This window comes from Antechinus flavipes, chromosome 6 (assembly GCF_016432865.1).
Source record: "Antechinus flavipes isolate AdamAnt ecotype Samford, QLD, Australia chromosome 6, AdamAnt_v2, whole genome shotgun sequence".
NCBI classification, from domain to species: domain Eukaryota; kingdom Metazoa; phylum Chordata; class Mammalia; order Dasyuromorphia; family Dasyuridae; genus Antechinus; species Antechinus flavipes.
The window spans coordinates 115,988,483-116,012,112 of record NC_067403.1 but is presented as its reverse complement, the minus strand read 5'-3'; the positions used below and the strand labels follow the sequence as shown (position 1 = coordinate 116,012,112).

The 23,630-nt window shown below is 33.5% G+C and overlaps 1 long non-coding RNA gene and 1 pseudogene across 1 annotated transcript in view; one reads left to right on the top strand and one right to left on the bottom strand.

Annotated features, from left to right (window-relative positions):
- Positions 1-23,630, bottom strand: part of LOC127540172 (uncharacterized) — a 135,119-nt gene that overhangs the window by 75,846 nt on the left and 35,643 nt on the right. The gene's annotated exons all lie outside the window — the stretch shown is intronic.
- Positions 8,828-9,492, top strand: LOC127540170 (39S ribosomal protein L30, mitochondrial-like; annotated as a pseudogene).

The following is a 23,630-nucleotide window of genomic DNA, read 5'->3' as shown; positions in this document are numbered from 1 at the left end:
TTATATGAAATTGAGAAGTTTTTGTACAAATAAAAGTAATGCAAACAAGATTAGAAGGGAAACAATTTTCAATCAAAGGTTCTGATAAAGGCCTCATCTTCAAAATATATAGAGAATTAACTCTAATTTATAAGAAATCAAGCCATTCTCCAATTGATAAATCGTCAAAGGATATGAACAGACAATTTTCAGATGAAGAAATTGAAACTATTTCTAGCCATATGAAAAAATGCTCCAAGTAATTATCAATCAGAGAAATGCAAATTAAGACAATGCTGAGATACCACTACACACCTTTCAGATTGGCTAAGATGACAGGAAAAGATAATGATGAATATTGGAGGGGATGTGGAAAAACTGGGACTCTGATACACTGTTGGTGGAATAGTGAATACATCCAGCCATTCTGGAGTACAATTTGTAACTATGCTCAAAAAGTTATAAAACTGTGCATACCCTTTGGTCCAGCAGTATTACTACTGGGATTATATCCCAAAGAGATCATAAAGAAGGGAAAGGGACTTGTATGTACAAAATAGCTTGTGGCAGCCCTCTTTGTAGTGGCTTGAAACTGGAAACTGAATGGATGCCCATCAATTGGAGAATGGCTGAATAAATTGTGGTGCAGGAATGTTATGGAATATTATTGTTCTGTAAGAAATGACCAGCAGGATGATTTCCGAAAGCCTGGAGAGACTTACATGAAGTGATGCTGAGTGAAACGAGCAGGACCAAGAGATCATTATATACTTCAACGACAATACTATATGATGATCAATTCTGATGGAGGTGACTCTCTCCAATAATGAGATGAACCAAATCAGTTCCATTTGTTCAATAATGAATAGAACCAGCTACACCCAGTGAAAAAACTCTGGGAAATGAGTGTGAACCGCCATATAGCATTTACAATCCCTCTGTTTTTTTCCTGTTTGCATTTTTGATTTACTTCTCAAGTTAATTTTATAATTTTTCAATTGTGTAGCAAAATAACTGTATGGATATGTATACATATATTGTATTTAACATATACTTTAACATATTTAACATGTATTGGTCTACCTGCCACCTGGGGAAGGGATTGGGGGGAAGAAGGGGAAAAGGTGGAACAGAAGGTTTTGAAAGAGTCAGTGCTGAAAAATTACCCATGCATATATCTTGTAAATAAAAAGCTATTAAAAAAACAACAATTGGAAAAATATCAATTGTTCATGGCCCGGCTGAACTAATATAATAAAAATTAAAATTCTGTCTAATTGGTCTACCAATCAAACTGTCAAATATTATTTTATAGAACTAGAAAAAATAACAAAATTCATCTGGAAGAACAAAAGTTCAGGAATATCAAGGGGATTAATGAAAAATTACAAAAGCTGGTGGCTTAGCAATAGCAAACCTAAAACTACATTATAAAGCAGCAGTCAAAACCATTTGGTATTGGCTAAGAAATACACTGATGGATCAGTGAAATAGATCAGATACACACAAGACAATAATTACAGTCTATAACCATCTAGTGTTTGATAAAACTTCAAATTTCAACTTCTGGAATAAGAATTCCATTATTTAACAAAAATTTCTGGGAAATCAGGAAAATAATGTCAAAAACTAGCATAGATCTACATCTCATATCCCATACCAAATCCCATACATTTGACCCGAGGTCAAAATGGATACATGATATGGGCATAAAGGATGATAGCATAAAGAAATTAGGAGAACAAGGGATAAATTACCTTTCACATCTTTTGAGAAGGGAAGGATTTATGACCAAAGAAGAACTAGAGAACATTATGAAAGGTACAAATGGACAACTTTGCATTAAATTAAACAAATTTTACACAAACTAATGGAAACAAAATTAAAAGGTAAGTATAAAGCTGGAAAAAAATCTTTACAGTCAGTATTTCTGATAAAGGTCTCATTTCTAAAATATATAAAATACTGTGTTAAATTTATAAGAGTAACATCATTCCCCAACTGATAAATGATCAAATGATATGAACAAACAATTTTGGGGTGATGAAATTAAAGTCATCTATAGTTATATGAAAAAATGCTCTAAATCACTATTGGAGAAATGCAAATTAAATATCTCTGCATTACCATCTCATAACTCTCAGATTGGGTAAGATAATAGGAAAAGATAAAGATAAATGTTAGAGGGGACGTGGGAAAACTAGGACATTTAATGCATTGTTGGTGTTGTGAAATGATCTAACCCTTCTGGTGAGCCATCTGAAACTATGCCCAAAGGTTTATAAAACTGGGCATATATTTTGATCCAGCAGTGTCATTACTGGGTCTGAATCCCAAGGAAATCAAAAAGGAAGGAAAAGAATCCATATATGGAAAAATGTTAGTAGCAGCTCTTTTTGTGACAGCAAATAACTGAAAAATCAGTAGCTGCCCATCAATTGAGACATGGCTGAACAAATTGTGGTACATGAACATAATGGACTATTATTGTTCTATAAAAAATGATGAACAAGCTGATTATAGAAAGGCTTGGAAAGATTTACATGAACTGATGCTGAGTAAAATAAACAGAACCAGGAATATATTGCACACGATAACAGCAAGAATGTATAAGGATCATTTATGAAAGGTTTGGTTCTTCGCAGTCGTTCCAAAGCAATCCCAATAAACTTTGAACAAAATATGGCACCTGTATCCGGAAAAGGAACAAGCAAACTGAATCTAAATCAACAAAAACTATGTTCACTTCTTTTTTCCTGTTTTTTTTTTAATCTCTCATGATTTTTCCCTTTTGATCTGATTTTTCCTTCCATCATGATTCATAAAGCAATGTGTAGTAAAAATACATAAAAAACTAGCTGAATTGATTTCTAAGCCACTGTAAGTGATCAAAGATTTGTAGAGAATGGAATAAGTATTTCTACACTCAAGAAGGACAAAAACTGCTTTCTTATGTGTAAAAATAATGGACTCTGCAACTCATAGGCCAATGAGTTTGACATCAATTTGAGAACAAAACTTTAGAATGCTTTATTTAAAAAATGTTTACTGAATGTTGATGATCACAAAATGTTAACATGATTTTATAAAAGAGTGAAAATAAGCTATTTAAATTCATGAAGTCCTCTTTTTAACCAAAGTTTTTTGACTGAGAGGGCAGGGCTCAGATTTAGTAAGACTTGGTTTTAACTATCACCTCTGAAAACTACTGTCTGATTATGGGCAATTCATTTAATCCTTAAGTACCTGAGACCATTTTCTGAAACTATAAGTTATATGAGTTATATAAGTTATATGAGTTTAAGAATTTATGAAATTCAGCTATGTATAAGAACAAAATAACAAACAAACAATAATAAGAAAAACAAACTAAAAAGAAGAAATTGACCTATTGGAGTAATACCAAGGACATATTTTTACCTAGTTCTTAGCATAGCATTTGATAAAGTTTCTGTTGCCATTTCTGTGGACATGGTAGAAAGATATTTATAAAAAGTTATATACAATTAGAAATTTGTTAAAAAGTTAAAGATAACCATAATTGTTCATATGAACTAGGACGTTCTGTAACAGAGTTCTCTAAGAAGCTCTATTAAGTCCTCTATTATTTAACAGTTTTATCAATGACTAGAATAGCTACAAATGACTAGAAATAGCATGCTTATCATATTTGCAAAGGACACAAATCTGAGAGATATAGTTAATGAGATATAGGAGTTAAATTCCATAAGTGATTTCAACGGGCTAGAAAATTGAGTCAAATTAGAAAAGATTAAGCTTAATAGAAATATACAAATTTGTTGTAATTTAAATCCCCTTTGTAAATTGAAAATGCAGTTAATTGTTAATTCATCCAAAAGCAACGTAGGTATTTTTTTTTTTTAATTTAAGGGCAATAATAGTCAATAGTGTGACACAGAAGTTTTAAAAACTTAATGTAAAAATCAATCAGTAAGCAAACAAATGAATGAATAAACAAATACATGAATGAAAGGAAAATAAATAAATACACAAATAAATAAAGCTTAATTGTGATTTCAGGCTGGATTAAGAGAGGAATAGCTTCTAGAAATACGTAAAGTATCTATGTTGTACAATGGATAGAGCACTGCACCTGCTGTCAGAAAGATCTAAATTCAAGTTTCAGCTCAGACATTTAATTGGATAGGTATATGACCCCATTCAAATAACTTAACCTTTGTCTGCTTTGGTTTCTTTATATGTTATCTGCATACATCCCAGAGTTACTATGAAGATGCAATTAAATAATATTTTAATTATTTTACACGCTAGGCTTCTATTTAGTGCCAGCTATGCATCATTATCATCTTTATTGTGATGCTTCTGCTGATGATAATGATAATGATGGTGGTGGTGATGATGATAATGCTATCAAGCTGTCATGGGCAGACCTCCACCCTGGATTATTGTGTTTAAGTATGAGTACTACATTTTAGGAAGGACAGTGATAATCTAGAGAATATTGAGAGAAGCCTTTCTAGGATAGAAAACATACTCACTATTGTATTACATGAGATCAACTAGAAAAAAATCTACAGACTAAGACTGAATTTTTTTTCCTGAAGAAAGGAAGACTCAATGACTTGAGGGAGAGAGGTTAGAATGAGAATGGCATGATAATTATGTTCAAATATTTTAAAAGTTGTTCTGCATGAAAGAGATCAGTCAGGTTCTACTTACTCCCAAATGGGAAAAAGTTACAGAGGTAGAATTCAGCTTGATATAAGAATAAACTTTCTAATAATTATGGTTATTATACTTGCAGTGTGTTTCCTTCAGAGGTAGTAGATTCATGGTACTAGAGGTTTTCAATAAAAGCTGAATAAGTCCTTTTCAACAGTGCTATGTAGATTTCTTTGTTACATGGACTAAATATCTTGTAAGGTCTCTTAGAGTTTCAACTCTGATTGTTAATTTCCAAGGAATTTCTTCTCACTTTTGAGACAATTCACTTCTAGTCTATCATGATTATGGTATTGTAATGAGAGTTGGTATAGACAATAGAAATCAGAGAAAACACTGCTTGGTAAGACAATTTGGGCTGAATTTTAAAAGATAAGGAGGAATCCAATTGTCATGAAATATTTAGAAGTGATTTACTTGAACATGTTAAATAAAACTATAGGATTGGATGAAAACCAATAAATGAGGTTTATAAGGAAAGAAAGTAAGACCAATGAAGAAGTTTTGGGTCACACCTCACAGTTAAAGGATAAGAAGAATAAACCAAGAAAATGAAAATAGAGTATAATAGGCATAGCCCACTTAAGGGTAATGAAATATTTAGAGAAGTGTTGCTTTCTTTTCCTTACTAAATCCAAAATAAAATGTCCTAGTTCTTTTCAAAACCTGAATACAAAATAATCAGAATAATCACCCTTCAAAGTGAATGTTATCTTCTACACAAAACATTTTAATGATAATTCAATGAGCTGTACAAAGTGAACTAGATTTAGAGACAGGAAGGCAAAGGGCTACATCTGGATGTGTGAATCTTCAATAGATTTAAAAACTAAAAGCACATATTTCATTTGTTTATTTTTAATGGGAATGTTGTACTGTCATTTAAGAAACATTTATTAAGTAGTATATTCAAGAACATTGCACTGAGCTCTAGGGAATTTTTTTTTTAAATAAGACGTGTTGCCTTCTGTATGTATAACTAGCCATCTAGCATAAGGAAGTCTAAAATAAAGTTGATACAAATATAAATAGCAATGATTTGCAGAATTACAATAATAAGTATATTAAAGATTTTTCTTTATAAAATACTATGTAAAATCCAATTCAATGTAGGAGAACCACCAAATATTTCATAGAGGAGTTGGCATAAGTCAATCTTTAAAGGGTAGATAGGAATCCAAAAGGTAAAAAGGGAAAGGAAGAACACTGGAAGTAGCATAGAGAAAATGTATTAGGGATATGTAAGTTTAGAAAGTTTTCCAGGATGTGGAATTAGGAATGAGTAATACCAGATTGAAGAATGGTTTAAGGAAAGCTGTGATAGTAGAAAAGGAACAATACCAAGAAGATGTCATTGAAAGAGACAATAACAGTTAAGGTAGGAAGTGAGAAGCTATTTTGGAGAAACAGCAAGAGAGGCATGTTAAAATACAAAACAATAACAACACCACAAACACAAATGAGTAAAATATGTGTAAGCCACATGTGCCCTTCTTAGATAAGACATAATGCTTGGTGTGATTTAACAGTAGAAAACCACATTAATACATGTAATATACTATTTAAGCCAACAAGAAAACAGTGTTATTTTATTCATTACTAAGCAAAGGGGTATATTATTTGATTTCTTCTTAAAAATGTTATGACACTAAGTAAATAATTTCATCAGTCACATTTGTAAGTATTTTCTCTGGTGTCCACCATTTTCCCAAGCCAAAAGGTTTCAGATGTATGGTCAAATAAAACTTTCACAAATATAGACTAGGAAATATGAAAATTAAATTATGGAAAAAGTATTAAAAGAATTGTGGCTCAAACCCCTTGCTCCATTCAACCTCCACCATCATGGGAGATTCAAGAGAAAGGGAGCTTTTGTTTTGTTTTGTTTTAAATCTGGAACACTGTGTAGAGTCAGGTATATAACACGGGGAAACAAAATTTTTACTTTATATTCAGGCTTTTCCTGATTCTCCTACCCCACTTTTCCTGCTAATAAAGATCTCAGACTCTAGTAAGTGAAACTAAGGTGAGAAGGGTATAGAGAATATTCTTCCTTATCCCTGGTTTACTAAATGCAGAATTCTCAGCAGATGTGGCCCAGTCTTGTTCATTTTCTTTTCTGGGCTTGAGTCATCCTGCTGTGATCTTTGCCATTGGTTCGTTTTCATCTAGCCTTCCTAACTTGGTTTCATCCATGGCCTCAGTCAATATCACTTTTTTCCCCCTTCTTTGATGACTACAACAGTAGAGAAACATGAATTGGAATAAAAAACAAAACAAGAAAAAGGAACTACGAACCCAAAGTTTGCTACCATCTAGCTGCATGTTGGACAGGAAGCTTGAGTTCCACCACTATGAGTATCTCTAGTTCTTAAACTCCAAGAATGGTTTACACAGAGCAAGACTCAGGGCCAATGGAAGAAACCACAGAACTCAAGGACTTATTTTTCTGTACCTTTGTACTGCTACACCTAGTGCTTCATAAATCTGTTTTCCTTTGCTTCCAACTCGCAGCCCACAATCCACTCCATTCCTAATGCTTCTAATACTACTACTATATTATTACCTGCTGTAAATGTAGGAAATAACTTAAAGAATAACAAGAATTATTTTGTTCTCATACAAAAAATGTATGTGGAAAAAAAAATACATATTACTGTTGGGTGCGGGGACACACACCTGTAGTTCCTGCTGCTGGAGAATTAGAATGGGTGCTCAAATTCTGAGATGTAATAATTCTGAAATCATGTGGATGTTTGCCTTTAATGCAGCCTTATAGTAGCAATAGTGAACCCTATAGTAGCAATATGTAATCAGGCTGCCTAAGAAGGGGAAAACTAGCAGTGCAGCTCAAAACACCTGTGTCCAAAGAGTATGGGATTCAGGTCTATGATGAGTATCCTCTTCTTCTTATAGGGAGACCTACTATCTTAAAAAACAATTATAGGATCAATATTATAGTTGTCATATAAAAATACTATTAACCAAGTCTTAATTCATTGAGTGATAATCACAGAAAGCCTGTTTCAAAACTTTAGGTAAGCCATTGAAAAGCTCCAGATTATATTCACCTGTAAAGTGATGAGTTTGGACAAAATAATCTCTATAATCCTGGCAATATTAATATCCCATGGTTAATAACATACAAGCTCTTTTAAAATAGGAATACACTACTAATCATATTGTAGATGTTTGAAGTATTTTTTCTTAAAACAGATTCAGTACACTATGGATAATAAGTCAGGCTCACTGTTCAAAATGGAAATGAGTTAAGTTGAGTCTATTACAATGTCTTTATAATATGCATTGTCCATTCTGTAAGATATTTTAATGAATTATTAGCTATGATCATATCTCTTATTCAATATATAAATAATATACTTATTTTATTAGAAGTACATGAATGAGTGGTTCTGTCAAAGCTACATAAGATTTTAAGGATCCAAACCATGATATATTTGCAAAATTATCACTTAGAATCACAGAAACGGAAATGTTATCTTCTTATATACCAAAGCAAAAACAACAAACAAAACAAAACAAAACAAACAAACAAACAAAAACCACAAAAATTCCATGGAAGTGGTAAGGTTAACTTTTAAATTCCAAAAACATATAATATTAAATGGTGAATTTTAAAGGATATAATTAGCTTCTTGGGTGTGACCCATTATTGTCAAGAATTATACAGGAGTTTACTAAGGTCATTCACAAGGATGATTTATTGTCTTTAAATTCAGAGAAAACCTTTGTTTTCCCATATCTTATATGCAAACCCGGAGTTTTTGTTGTTAATCACAAGAAAACTTAAATGTTTTGTTGCCTACAAAGCAATGCCTGCAGCTTGAGACAGAAGCGCAGCATGTCACAGTTGGAAATAAGAAAACAAAATTTTCAGATCCCACATCATGTCAGCTAAATTATGTTGTTAATTTTTTTGAATTTTTTGAATTTGAAAATAAATTTGAATTTTTTTTCTGGAAGGTTTGAACTATTTTAACTATTCTAAGAACTGTTATAATGATTATTTTAAAAGAAAAATGACACTCTTATTCTCAACCCAGGCCTGGGAAGAACGTGTGGGGCCAGGTGATTCCTGAAGATCTCTTGGTCCATGATTTCTTTCACTTTCAGGAGAAATAAATTGGAGGCAGGAACACAAGTCTCCATGGCCGGGCGGAGCTGATATTCTCTTGAAATTACTTGCAGCTTTTCAGACAGTAATATCATTAGTGGTGATATCTAATGGCAGGGATTTTGTGCTTAATGACACAGAGCCCTCCAGGTAGAGTACAGAATGTGACAAAAAGTCTGGAATCTCTCTCCTCAACTGATTGGATTCGGCATAAATTTACCAAGTCAAGGATTCCAGATAAAGTATTTCAGCCTTCACCTGAAGCTCATGAAAAATATGGTGGAGACCCTCAACACCCTCATAAATTACACATTGTTACCAGAATTAAAAGTGTGCAAAGATGACCATATTGGGAAAAAGAAATCATAAAGGTTCTTGGACTGGAAAAAGCACATACTCCACAAGTACATAAGAATATCCCTTCAGTGAATGCAAAATTGAAAGTGGTTAAGCATCTAATAAGAATCCAACCATTAAAATTACCACAAGGACTTCCAACAGAAGAAGAATGTCAGAAACTTGCCTCAAGACCACAGGTGAACTAGTAGTTCGGTGGCATCTAAAGCCAATGCAACAAAAGGCAATTAAGGCCTAATTGCTTTCTTACTTTCTTTAAATATTCTTCACATTTTTATTAAAATATGTTTTAAACATCAAAAAAAAGAAAAGAAAAATGACATGGGATGGTCATTTTCAACAGAATTCATATTGGCTGAACATAAATTGTGCAGTGAAAAATAGGTGATACAATATGAATATGATGTAACTATTGTTAAGCCAAAACTATATGAAATAAATGTAATATTATATAACTTATGGCTGAATATTAGAGTATTCTACCAGAATATACTACCAGAAAGATGGAAAATATTAGAAAACATAAAATGGAGGAAAAAGACAGTGGATAGATTCTATTAAAGAAAGAGGAAAAAATTGAATATTCACAAAATAAATCAACCATATTCCAATCCTTTATTTACAGGTACCATTCTTTTAAATCAACAATAATTTAATTCAATGTATAATGAAGGTCTCATCCAGAAAATATACTCCTATGCTCAGCTGGTTGAGTGTGATGGATATGATGGTTTTTTACGATCAAATTTGGAATGGGAATAGGGTAATTGTAAAAGATATATATATAACTAAATATAAGGCAATGTATATAAATATATAAACTACATATATGTGACTTCTGAGGAAATGATACAATTTATAATATTTTTTCTTTTCCATTAAGTGAATATTACAATTAATTTCCTATCTACTGTAACAATAAGGAAGAAAAGTTAGCCAAAATAAAGATTTCAGAGAATATGTTTGTCCCTTTCTTTTTGAATGTATAACTCCTAAACAACCAACTCTACCTTACCTTCTTCTCAAGTATTGTTAAGGACCATGCATAAGTGAAGGGACGGGTCAATTCTCTGAGAGCCTCCACAGTTGTGGATCATAACACTTGAAGGAGTTGCAAAGCAGCCTTTTCTGATACAGGTGTTCCTTGTGGATTGGGAACAAAATAAATTGGAGTCAGAGGGAAGACGAGAGAGGTCAGAGAGAAGACGAGAGAGGTCACAGAATACAACTGCTTCTCAGTCTCCTTATATCCTCCTCCTTTTCCTCCTCTTCCTCCTCCTCTTTCTCCTTCTTTTCCTCCTTCTCCTCCTCCTCCTCTTCCTTCTCTTTTCCTTCTCTTCCTCATTCTCCTCCTCCTTCTCCTGTCATGAAAAGATCCATTCTACAGGTATGAGTTAGATCTCCAGCAACCACTGGCAAATAGCTCCCAAATCACAAATCTTGGGCTCCATTTTTTCTTCTTGAAATTCAGTGAGTTTCCAGAATACATTGTTGATGAAATCAAAGATAATTTGATACCTATGACTCTTACTTAAATCATTTAATAGTATATGAAATACATCAGATACAATATGATTTTATATAAAAATTTATATCTGATTCAGGTACTCTTTGTGAACTGCCCCATAACAAAGTTGACGTAGATTGCAGAGTAACTAGAAGGGTCTGTTTCTTGGTTTATTGCTGCTTGTCGTGACAACGTTTTTAGAAACTTAAAATTCAGTGCGTACACAGTAGTAACTTCAACAACATTATTTTGCTAAGAGGATAACATTTCTTTCTCATACATGTATTAATAGCATGTTGCAAATATGATCTAGGACAAACCATTAATCTTGCTTAATGATTCGCTCTGAGGCAGCACAACAGATAAAGTATTTTTTATTTTTATAATTGCTGATTATAATGTAAGGCATTAAAATTGTGATTTCATCAAAGTAAGGAGCTGCTAGTTTGGAAATGCTTTTAACTGGTTCAGATTTCAGATACTCTGCCAGCTGTAGCATTGAATTGCCCAATCTCACACTAACTAGAATGTCAGGAGGAGCATTTGAAGCCACATCTTCCTGACTATATGAGTAGCTTTCCATGTACTCTACCACATTGTTTTATGTGACATCATCGAATTAGAGATTGCACCTGTGATTTTATTAACTTTGTTAATTCTGAGATGTGGAAGCTTTCTCTGCTATTGCAATTTGGCACCTTGTCTGCAACTTAATCTTAGAAAATTGTCTAGAATACGGAGACTTGAATTAACATCCCCGAGATAGCACAGTTTATATGGGACAAGATTTGAAATCCATTCTTCCCAGAATAATCAGCTCTCTATCTACTGTGCTAGGCTGTATTTCATAAAATAAATTAAAGGAACAAAAAAGCTCTGGAAAACTGGGAATGCTTGGTTTCCTCTAGAAGTTCATATTGTCCCTCTAACAAAAGACCCTTAAATGGAAAGAAGAAGCTGTCTGTAATAGTGACATCTTAATGTAGAAAAAGCAATGGGCTGCTCATGATAGCAACTGGATAAAAGCATTTCAAATGTGAGGATGCTCCTAGTCTGGCAGCTCCTTTTGACTACATCTGGAGTAGCTCAACAGATAGACCTAACTCAGAGCACTGTAGGGAGGTCCTTGTTCCCGAGGCATGTGGAGAGCAGCAGGGGTGATGATGACCTGTGAAACACTTGCTCTAGCTCAAACTGCGTCCATCTGGAATGGAGATTTACTTCCTGACAGATGATAGACTATCATGCAATGTCAGCCAGGCCCTAAGATCCTTTGGTGCAGCACAGGGTGGCCATATCAGTAGTCCCAGGATGAAGTTCTCAAAACCCTCTGAAGTGATGAGAGTAATTTTTTAAACTTTAAAATGACTTTATTGCTTTGAAAGATCTAAGTGACTTATTTTCATCTATTGGAAATTCAAACCACTCCTCATCACCTTTAAGCTTACTTAACTTTCTTCACTGCTTTCTGCCTTCTTTTTAACCTGCTGTTTCCTTTGATAGCAGAATCTATCCCAATGAAATAATGTTAAGCTTGTATCTCAGACCACCCTAGAGAAGATCAGAATTTTAAAATGAGCTTTAGTCCACCCTGGACACGCAGGTCTTATTTGAACCTTCAGGGATAGTCATATACTGTGATGAACTTGAATCATTCACATGATTCCTTAATATTCTATTCATCTCAAACTACAATGTCCACTGGCCATTTTAATTCATTTCACATCAGGGTACTCAGACTGTGGCAAAAGACTTACCCAATCAATCAAAAGTTGTTCACTTATTAACTACCTACTATGTGTCAAATCATTGGTTAGATTCTAGAGATAATATATTTATGTATTTATGTAAATGTATGTACATACATATGTATATGTATATATATATGGATATCCATATATTTATGTTCATATATACTATACAATATATACATATATTTACACACATATACATATAACCCAAATAAATACAAGGTAATTTTTTAATGGCAATGGAGGCAGTAGAACCTTGAAGACATCAGCAAATACTCCATGTAGAAAGCAGCTCTTGAGTTAAGCTTTGAAAGAAACCAAAGTTTTTCAGAGAGGCAGAGGTGGAAAGAGAAGAACGTTATAGGCATGAGAATGAGTGGGTGAAGGTAATCTGTGGAAAAATTCAAAGATGAGAGATGAAATGTTGTATGTAGAGGGCAAAAAGTAGCCCAGGTTGATTATACAATAGAATGGAGGTAGAATGGAGGGAAGTAATCTATAATAAGGAAAGGAAGATGTAGGCAAGTTGTAAAGTACTTTTAATAACATACGTAATTACATGTGCTAACTACGAAGTAATAGGGAGCCACTACTACTTTTTTTGAGTAGTGGAGTGGTGTGATTCAGAGTTATGCTTTAGGAAGATCACTTTGGCAGTAATATGGAAGTTGAAGAATTAATTGCAGGAGGAAAAATTGAAGTAGAACAAAATATAAGAAGGTAACCGAAATAGACCACTTTAGAGGTATTAAAAGCCAAAAGTCAAAGTTATTTTATTGGAGTGAAAAAAAAAAGAATTGATTAGAAAACCACATTGTTTAGCACTTTTTTTTCAGTAAGAAGGATAACAAATCATCTCAGTAATTAATTAAACATTTATTAAAACCATACTGCCACAAATGTGCGTGTGTGTGTGTGTGTGTGTGTGTGTGTGTGTGAGTGTGTGAAAGAAAAAGAGAGAACAGAAGAAATGGTAAAAAGGAAGAACAAATAAGAGACACAGAAAGAGAGAGAGAGAAGTAAATGGGTAGACAGATATAAATATAGTAACTTCCCTCAAGTAGCTTTGAATCTTAGGAAATAAGTCATCTGCACCAGTTAGACTATATTCTCTTTTTATAGATCTCTAAAGAAAGCAATTTTTTGAATAACAAATTTTAAAATATACCTGTCATAAAATTCTTCTCTATATCTACCCTCAATTAATTTTGCTGTAGATTAAATCTATTTCTATTTGTTTGGGCTTTAGTAGAGAAGAATAACTGTTGCGCTTACTATCTACTTAAGAATTCTTGAAAAAAAAATACTTCACCATTTTAATTACATTATTCTTCTCTTTTACTGGAATAAAAATAGTACAAGAACTTTAAAAAAAAACATTTCTTTATATATTTTATTTATAACCTTTTAAAATGCTTTTTGTCACCATTCATGTCCCTCTAAAAGTTCTTCATATCATCATATATGTGGGGTACTTAAGTCTTAGAAGCAAAGGATAATCTAGATCTTTTATCTTATAAAGAGCTAATAGTCAATGATCCAACTTTAATTATTTCTAGGCTGAATAAGGAAATTAAGCAGGAATGTGTTAGTCAGTGTTTAACAATCAACTCTTTGGAAGCATATGACATATTTTTAAAAGTTTAAATTATATTATTAACATTTATTTCAATCTATATAGTCAACAGAATATTAAATCAATCCTGATTAGTAGTACTTGCTAATTTTCAATGTGTAAATATACTGAAAATTTAGCAATTGACACTCCAAGCTTGTCTGATTGCTGAGGCTCAGGTAGATTGGCACTGTCCATCATCATAAGCCAGATTTTAATTGAGATCTGCTGACTTCTGGTCCATTACAAAATATGCTTTTAAAAAGTTTTTTTGAATATGAGGCTTATATTAATGTTGCTGACATTTGAGACTACATCTTAAAAACTGTCTGTGGAGATTAAATACAATTAGACCCTGCATATTATGATATCATTCATTTATTTCAGTATTGCGCTTCATCCTCAATAAAACTACTGTACTATATTGCTCACTCATAGTAAAATTCACTATGAACTCTGGATCTTTATCTACTAGATGTGAACAGTCAACCCTTACCTGTATTAATCTTCTTACTTTATAGAGTTCCTTAAACTTTTTTCACTAATGACCATTTTTGTCTGAGAAATTTTTAGGCGACCACAAGTTTTATATATACATATATACATACACACATATATAATAAATTTAAAAATCAAACATTTACTGATAATTTCATAATTTCATGACCTTCACATTTAGTTATGTGACCTCCATATAGGATCATGATCCACAGTTTAAGAAACTGGCACATCGTGTAGTTTTCCTTCCCCAAAGACTAATCACTATTTGTTGATAATGAACTCTGTTTGATTCTAACCAAATGTTTCAGAATTCACATTGATAAGCATGCCTTTGCATGTATTCATTATCACTCCACCAACTTTTTGTGACCTATTAATGTAACAAAGTCAATCTCAATGGTTCATAATGTATTACTCTAGATTTTTAAGGCATAGGTGATAGGATTTCAAGATAGTTATTATGGAGAGTATATTAAGGAGTGTAGGGCAATGTCTTATTCAGCAAGTTATGGAAAGAAAATGGAAGGAAGAAATTCAGTTGGAAAGTCAAGCTTTCTGGTGAACTGACAAGGTATTATAAAAAAGATGTACACACAATGATGTCATCATGCCTGTATTCCTTCCCATCATAGGGTTGCTAATAAGTAGAATCAATATATTCACTAGGTTCTATTCTCCACAGTCTCAGATTTTATAATCCATCATTCTCATAATTATCATCATATTGTTTTTCCTTTGAAGAAAATAGTTTGTCACTATTCCAGAGAGCTGGGATAAGAGGACATCTTTTCTTTTACTAAACTGTTCATGATCCAATTTTTTCAAAGTATTTCAAAATTAACTTTCTGATTATTATTCCCTTCTGATTATCATTTTACATGTACAGAGATCTTAGGTACAGACACACACATTTGACTATTTTGATTGAATTAGCTGGCTACAAACCAATTATTAAATTGATTTAACCAGTCAAGCTGTTAAAAACTGCTAGGCTGCCATATGGATGGAGAAATAACCTTTGAATTTTAGATCCTATAAAGAAAAATTCCATATGTTATATGGCATAGTAGCAAAAGTAACATTCTGTCATGGATGTAGGGATAACCATCCCTATGGTATTAGGCAAGTCCTTTAATATCTCTATGCCACAGTTTCCTGATCTCTAAATTGAGGCTATTAGACTAGTTATCTTTAAGGCCTAAATAACTCTAAAATTCTTTTTGATCTAAGATATGCATCACAGCATTGTGGCACGTAAAATTAGTAATCATTTCTGTGATAATATAATGATAATGTATTTATAATATAGCTAACCAATGATCTTTATTGAGGCAACTATGAGTATCAGTGGGAATATTATGATGCCTCAATGGGGTTTGAAATCAGGAAAATTTGAGTTCCAATTTTATTTCAGGCACTTAGATGTGGTACTGTAAAGAAATCATTTAACTTCTATTTGATTCCATTATTTTAATTGTAAAATGGAATTGTAATGATAGCATTTGCTATCTGTGAGAATTAAATGAGATAGGGCAGAACCAAGATGATGGAGAAAAATTAAAGAGTTTCCAGAACACTCCCAAATTCTCTTCTAAACAACTTTAAATAACATCTCAGAATGAATCCTTGATCAATAAACCCACAAAAAGATGGAGTGAAACAGGTTTTTAGTCCAAGATAAGGTAGAAGGTCAGCAGGAAAAGTCTATTGTAACAGTATGAGAGTGATATATAATCCAGTTAGGTTAGGACTTAGCAAATCAGTATAAGATCTCGAAGGTTACTGAATCTGAAGTTTTTGAAATTCTTATTCTAGAGACAGTAAGAGGATTGGACAATTGATTAGGAGAAAAGTATAAGGGTATAATTTCTTGCCTTGGGAAAGGACTCTATTGTATAACTCATCCATAATTAAGTAGCAACTCTGTGTCACGGTACTAGGCAAAAAGGAACACTAGCACGAGGGAATATGGAAGATGGAACCCTGGACATAGTTCCAGAATAGTTGTGGTCTCTCATAGACAAAAGCTCAATGCAGAAGAGAAGTAAACATATCCCTTATTAGATACACTACTTTGGCATATCTATCTTTGTAGACCTGAAAATTGATAGGCTCCCAGAACTAGCTCTGAAAATAGTTGCACAAAAAATTGAAAACTAAAAGACTCTCAGAACAAATTTTGAAAACAACTACACAAAAAAATTAAACCTAGGAAAAGTGTCCCCTCCACCTCAGAAATAGAAACAACTGTCCATCAGGCTAAAAATCAATAAATAAGCAGGGGAAATAAACTACAACAACAACAACAACAACAATAATAACTAAAGAATCTGACCAAAAAAAAAAAGATATCATTGTGAAAGGAAGAATACAAACAGAAATTCAGAAGACAACAAATTCAAAACTGCCACATACAAAATCTCAAAGGAAGAAAGAAAATTAATTACAGGCTTAAAATAATTTCTGAAATAGCTCATTAAAGAATTTAAAAATAAGTAGAAAATAATTGGGGAAAAGAAACCAGAGTGATGAAAGAAAATCATGAAAAAAGACTCACCAGTTTGGGAAAGAAGGCACACACACACACACACATATACACACAGAACAATAACTGAAAAAAGAACCACACCTTAAAAAAACAAACACAGACATCCACTGAAAAGACATGTTTTAAATAAAAATTAGAATTGAGCAAATGTGGTTGAAAAGATACAAAAACTCACTGAAGAAAATAATTCCTTAAAAGTTAAAATTGGGTAATTGGAAGCTAAAGGCTCTATGAGACATCAAGAAAAAATAAAGCAAAATCAAATGAATGAGGAAAAAAAAAAGAAAATGGGCAATTCAATGGAAAAAAAATCACTGATTTGGAAAACAGATTATAGAGAGATAATTTAAAAATTATTGGACAACTTGAAAGCCATGATTGAAAAAGAGATGTTATCTTTTAAGAAAATATTAAGGAAAACTGCCCTAGAATAAGAAGGGGAAGTTGAAATAGGAAGAACCCACTGATCACCTCCTGAAAGAAATCCCAAAATGAAAACTCTCAACAAAATTATAACCAATTTCCAGCACTCCCAGGTAAGAAAAAAATTTCAAGTAGCCAAAAAGAAACAATTCAAATATTATATAACCACAGTCAGGAAAAGAAGATTTAGTAGCTTCTATAATGAATGATAGAAAAAACTTGAAATATGATATTCCACAGGACGAAAAAGCTAAAATTATAACCAATAAATCAACTATCCAGAAAAACTGAATATACACTTTCACAGGGAAAAGGGCATACTTAAAGAAATACAAAACTTTTAGCCATTTCTGATGAAAAAACCTGAGATGAATAGAAAATTAAACTTTCAAATACAACACTGAAGAGAAGCATAAAAAGGTAAACAAGAAAGAGATTCATAAAAGATTTAAAAATGTGAAATTGTTTATTATCTATGTGGAAAGATGTTATTTGTAATTCCTAAGAACTTTCTCAGTATTAGGGCAATTAGAAATATATTATATAGATAAAGGGCATGGATCAAGTTGGATATAAGATAATATCTAAATAATAAAATTAAGGAATATGAAAGAAGAATGCACTGGGAGATGAAGAAAGGGAAAAAGAGAATATTGTAAATTATCTGACATAAAGTTGCATGAAGAACTTTTAAAGTGAAAAGAAAGATGAGGAAGTGGGAACATTTAAATCTTGCTTTCATTGGAACTAGCTCAAAGATGAAATAATATACAAATTTGGATGTATAACTATATTTTATCCTACAGGAAAGTGGGAGGGGAAGAGGATAGGGGAAACTGAAGGGGGGGATTTGAGAAGGAGGATTTGGGAAGGCAGTAGTTAGAAGTAAAGGAAATCATTTTAAGAATGGACTGTATAAAAAGGAAAGAAGGAGGTTTGAATCCCAAAAGAGATTTTTTTAAAAATAAAAGGATAATAAACTAAAAAATATTTATAGCAGCTCTCCTCTCAGAGCAAAAAAAAAAAAAAAAAAAGGAAATTGAGGGGATGCCCATCAATTGGAGAATGGCTGAGTAAATTGTGTTTTGTAAATATAATGGAATACTATTGTTGTATGAGAAATAATGAGCAGGATGCTCTCAGAAAAAAAAAAAAAAACCTAGAAAGTCTTCCATGAATTCAAGCAAAATATAATGTACAAATTCATAAAAATGACTTTGCTTTCCTCAGAAGTAAAATGATCTACAACTACTCTGAAGGACTTTTGATGAAAAATCCTATTCGTGCCCAGAGAAGGAACTGATTGTGTCTGAATAGAGACTAAAGCATAATCTGTCCCTTATTTCAGTCTCTCTGTGTCTGTTACTGTTTCTCTGTCTCTTTCCTCTGTCTCTGTCTATTTCTGTGTGTCTGTGTCTTTCCCTGTTACTCTCTCTTACTTTTTCTTGAGAATTTTTGTTTGTTTTTTAATGTGGGGGATCTGTTTTCTTTGACAACATTGCTTTTATGGAAATATTTTGCTTAACTTCACATGTGGTTTCTTAATAGAGATGGAACAGAGATAAAGGAAAGCATCTGGTACTCAAAAGTTATTTAAAAATAAAAAAAGTAAAAGTAACTAGGAAAAATATTAAACTAAGCAATTAATTAAATGAAAAGGGGCAGGAATGGGGGAGGATAGAAGAGAAACCTAGAAAGATTGATAAGAAATGATCCAAAGGGATGTGAACAGGACCATGAGAACACTATACACAGTAATTGCAATAGTATATAATGATCTATTGTGAATGACTGCTATGACTACAATGCAATGATCCAAGACCAAAGAACTTGATGGAAAATGCTATCAATCGCTAGAGAAATACTGGGGAGTTTGAATACAGATTGAAGAATAGTTAGGTGTTTGTTTTATTTTGTTTTGTTTGTTTTGTTTTATTTTTTGTCTTAACTTTTTGTTTTGTTGTTGTTTGTGGTCAATGCTTTCTTTAACAACATGCCTAATATGGAAATATATTTTGCATGACTACTCATGTATAATATATCAAGTCACTTGTCTTCTCAGTGTGTATGTGGGGGAAACAGATAATTTGGGACATTTAAAATGTTATGTGCATAGTAGATTTGTATTTTCTTGTACCATTACTTTTTTTGGTACTGTTGTACAGCAATCCTTTATTCCAAAAATTAAAAATAAATTTTAAAAATAAATGTTAAATATGTTTTACCTTTTGTTGGGGGAAAATGAAATACTGATGAAGTTAAAAAAAAACAAAAGCAGAATTACATGAATTAGCATATGTAGTGTTCTGCACATAATGAATAAGTAATAAATTAATAAATGCTTGTTTTTTTCCTTCATTAGTTGAGGGAATATGTAGACTACATTTGGAGATAGCCTTATCTTCTAAAGAGTATGACTGAATAAAGATTTTCCACAACAAATAACTTTTATATGTTGATTATTATTTGCTGAAATTGTAGAGGGCAAGAATCTGAAGAGGTGTACTTAAATCTAGGACAGCAAAGTATTTATAGTTAAGTACTTACTCACTGTGAGATAATGGTTCTCTAAGCACATACTTAATGTAATGTAATAATGTAATAAATCTAGTTAGCATATACTTGGGATAATATGGTGATATAATGTTCTACAGTGCTCAGTGTGAGATAGTGACATAATCCTACTGGAGTATTTAAAGGAAGTAGCAGACTCAGAACTCTCTCACAGTAGCAGCTCTCAGCCACAGCTCTCTCAGCCACAGCTCTCAACCACAGTTTTCATATACAGATACAAGAGAAAAAGCCAGATTCCAAACTCCATCTTTGACCAGCCACGTGGCTCTCCTGCCTCCTTCACTCCTCCACTAATACCAAGGATAAGTCCCAAGGTCCTCCAGAGAGCTAATTCGGACTTTACATTTTGGGGCCCAAACATGGGGCTCTAGGTGAGATTTTATACAAATCAACTCGATTTTAATCAGAAACACAGGGCCTTGCAAATCAGGGCACAAATCAGCTTGACTGATATGATTTCCTGAGTTCCAGGGAGAAGTCCTTGTGATCTGGAAATAGGATGAGTATAAAAATAGACAAGCAGGAAAGGTAAGGGCTAAACCAGTCACTTTTGTTTTTCAGCAGAAACAGGGCAAATACTAAGAGTCTCCCCCATCCCAAGCAGGTAGAATGTATAGTTAGGTTAATAAAGAACCAAGACTTCTTGGTAACTTGGGAGCAGATCATTGGACTCTTAGAAACATTAGAATACACATCTCCTTGGCTCTCTAAGAAGAATTACAACCAGATAAGTGGAAACTAGTGGGAGAGCAACTAATTGAATATTACAATGATAAGGGTCCTGATTCAATTTCTAAGGAAACATCCTATATATACAACATAATACAATTGGCTTTAAAGAATCACACAAGTTCTAAAAAAAGGAAAAGTTTTAAGGAGAACAGCCAGACAAGGAAGTGTGAGGAGAAAGAGGAGTAGGAGGATGGTACTGACAAAACAGCTGAAAGGCATGGAGAGTTGGATCTTAAGTATCATACCAATAGGCTTAAAGATTGTGGTGCTTCTCACTTTCACAGATCAGTTACAATCCAGCAAGTGTCATCAGGCATTCCCCATCTCTTGATCCTCCTCCCTCAATTCCTCCTTCATGAGAAAAGGGAGGAGGAGGAGAAGGGGAAAGGACAGTGACACCATCAGCAACAACCAAGTAGGAGCTTTTTCTACCCTCATGACACGATTACAAAGGGCACTAATTAAAGCTAAAAATGAAATATAGGACATATCTGATTTAAAAATAGAAGCATACCCTGTGATTGAAAAGTTTGACTATTCAGGTCAAGAAAATAGAAAATACACTCCATTTAATCTAGAAATTATCAAAGATCTGAAAAGGGCTTGTACTCTTTATGGGTCTACATCATCTTATGTTGAGGTATTATTAGAAAATTTGACTTTTGAGGTTTTAACCTCTAATGATTGGAAATCTATATCAAGGACATGTTTAGAACCTGGACAAAACGTGTTGTGGTTTTTTGAGTGTAGTGAACTATGTAGAATACAAGACCAACTAAATATGCAACCTGGAGTTAATATACCAGTCTCTTTTGATCAGCTAGCAGGTTTAAGTCCTTATGCAGACACATTAGCTCAGATTAATTACCCTATGGCAGCATACCAGCAAATTACTTCTGCTGCTATCAAAGAAAGGGGCACCCTCCCAGGAAGATGAGATAGAGGGAGAGCTTTCATGAAAATAGCACAAGGTCCAAATGAACTCTTTGCTGATTTTGTGGGATGTCTACAGACAGCTGACATACAAACTGTTGGTGAAAATATAGCAACAGAAATTATGATAAGACAATTTGCTAAATAAAATGCTAATAAGGTTTGTAGAATTATACTAGAACTACACAAGGATGCTCCTTTAGAGGAGATCATAAGATGCTGTCCCACAGTGGGCAAAGAGACCTTTTATACCCAGGCTATGATGTAAACTTCTCAAGATCTGAACATGGAAAGACAGAGTCCCTTTTGGCAAGGGACTTTCAGAGAGATTTTTCAATGCTTTCAATGTGGTAAAGTAGGGCATCTGAAAGCTCAGTATTGGCACAGAAGACAGAGTGGGAGAACAAGACTCAAAACCATATGCCCAAAATGCAACAGAGGCTTCCATTGGGCATCAGAATGCAGATTGACTTGGGGAAATGGGAAGCAGGGCCCAGCCCTAGGTCCCCAGGTAAAAAACTCTTGGAGCATGATGGCAACTGCAGTTACACCCAGAAAGTCCCTAGAAGTTCAGTATTCAGACATAATCAATCAGTCTAGAAGCAACCTAATGGGTGAAAGGGATTATAATTGGAGAGAATTAGAGTTGTATGCAGCTATGACTACTGAAATATCCCCTAGAAAAGTAAAATGTGTCCCTGTCCGGCCTATGGATCCTTTGTATCCAGGCACAGTGGGCTTGACCATTTTACCTTCTGAGAGTGCTTACAAAACAGTGTTTACTTTGGGAAACCGGGGAATGTGTAGCTAATATTCCCGTGATTAATACAGGTAGACAATGTGTGACATCACCCAGGAGAAGTAGTAGCATCAGGTTTACTGATACAGACTCCTAATAGGTAATCCAGTGATATTTGCCCAGATTTTAACTCCCAACAACAGAATCCAGGAATATTCTGGACTGTAGCTATTACAGCTGACTGACCTATGATCACTATCTATGTAAATGGCATACAATTGGAAAGGTTGGTAGAGACAGATGCAGATTGTATAGTCATTAGAGGGGCCAATTGGCCCAGTCATTGGCCAAAGATTAAGGCAGACACTTATATGTCTGGCATAGAGGATCAATAGCAGCTGAAATTGTGCGACCTCTCTGAGCTAGATATTTGAAGGTGAAACAGGAGTTTTTACTCCTTTTGTAGTTGAAAAATCCCCTTCATTTTATGGGAAGAGACATCTTACAACAGTTAGGATTACAAGTGAGTACTTCAGCTTTTGTAAGCAGGGCTGCTATTGAAGGCCTGCCAACACTCTCACCTATTGCCATTCAATGGAAAACTGATACACCAGTGTGTGTAGAATAGTGGCCCTTAGCGAGTAATAGAATTCAGGACTTATTAGATACAGTACTGGAGCAACATGACCAAGGACACTTACAACTTTCTCTAAGTCCTTGGAATTCTCCTGTATTTGTTGTAAAATAGAAATCTGGAAAACAGAGAGTGTTGATTGATGTTGATTGATTTAAGAAAAGTAAATAAGCAGATGGAAACTATGGGAACTCTTCACCCTGGACTTCCATATCCTACTCAATTGTCTAGGGAATGGCCTCTTTGGGTTATAAATATTAAGGATTGTTTCTGTTCTGTCCCTCTAGATAAGGAGGATATGAAAACATTTACTTTTTCAGTGCCTAGCATTAATTTAACTGAGTTTAATAAAAGATATGACTGGACAGTTTTCCACAGGAAATGAAAAACAGCCCTACTGTTGTCAAATGTATATGGCTGCTGCTTTTACTCCAGTAAGAAAAGCATTTCCAAAAGTTATGTTATTACATTACATGGATGATATCTTGGGGTATGCCC